Consider the following 1,157-nt stretch of genomic DNA (forward strand, 5'->3'; position numbering starts at 1 on the left):
TCTTTCCTTCATCCCTCCCTCCTTCCTTCCCTCCCTCCCTTCCTTCTTTCCTTTCTTTTTTCTTTTTTTTTTTTTGATGTGGTCCTGGGGCTTAAACCCAGGGCCTGGGCGCTGTCCCTGAGCTTCTTCAGCTTGAAGGTGTCCCTTCTACCACAAGCTGTACAGGTAGGTTGTGTGGGGAGGGGTGGTGGTACCTTGGAGCTGAGAGTCTGATAGCCTTTCCTGCCTGGGCTGGCTTTGAACCATGATCCTCAGCTCTCAGCCTCCTGAGTGGCTAGGCTGACCAAAACTCCTTTATTTAGAAAAAAAATTAATTTTTTTTCAGTGGGAGGTTCGTGGTGTGTCTTTGCGAACTTCTTTAGGAAGGACAGGGAGTGGACCCCACCATGTTGTCTTGTGGGGTACAGATGCCCACAGGAGCTCCTGTGAAGGGTTCCTGGGGAGGGAGGAACTCATTCACCCTCTCGCGTCCTCATTTCGCAGATGTCTGAGGGACGGCGCTGGAGATGTGGCTTTTATGCAGCATAGCGCCCTACTTGGTAAGAACAAAAGCTATCCTCTTCCTTTAATGCCAGTCCCAGGGCTCGAACTCAGGGCCCGAGCGCTGTTCCTGAGCTTTGTGTGCTTGAGGCTGGTGCTCTACCATTGAGCCACAGCTCCGTTTCCAGCTTAATGCTTGCTGATTGGAGAGAAGAGTCTCATGGATTTTCTCTCTTGCCTGGACTGGCTTCCAACCACCATCTTCAGATCTCAGCCTTCTCCTTCTCTCCCTTCCCCAGAGGTGTTGACCGATGCAGCCAAAAGAGACCAGTATAAATTACTATGCCCCGACAACACTTGGAAACCTGTACACGAATATAAGCAGTGTCACCTGTCCAAGGTCCCTTCCCGCGCGGTGGTGGCCCGGAGTGAGGATGGCAGGGAAGATTCCATCTGGCAAGTTCTCCGCCAGGCCCAGGTATCCCCACCTACGGCCCTTTCCATCCATACTCAATGCCTGGGGTGCTCAACCATTTGAACCACGCATCCAGTCCTGCTTTGTGTGTATCCTGGCGTTGGAACTTAAGGCCTGGGCTCTGTCCCTAAGCTTTTTTTTTTTTTTTCTCAAGGCTAGCGCTCAACCACTTTGAGCCACAGCTCCACTTCTGGCTTTTTTT

The sequence above is a fragment of the Dipodomys ordii genome, unplaced genomic scaffold (genome assembly GCF_000151885.1).
Source record: "Dipodomys ordii isolate 6190 unplaced genomic scaffold, Dord_2.0 Scaffold3702, whole genome shotgun sequence".
NCBI lineage: Eukaryota > Metazoa > Chordata > Mammalia > Rodentia > Heteromyidae > Dipodomys > Dipodomys ordii.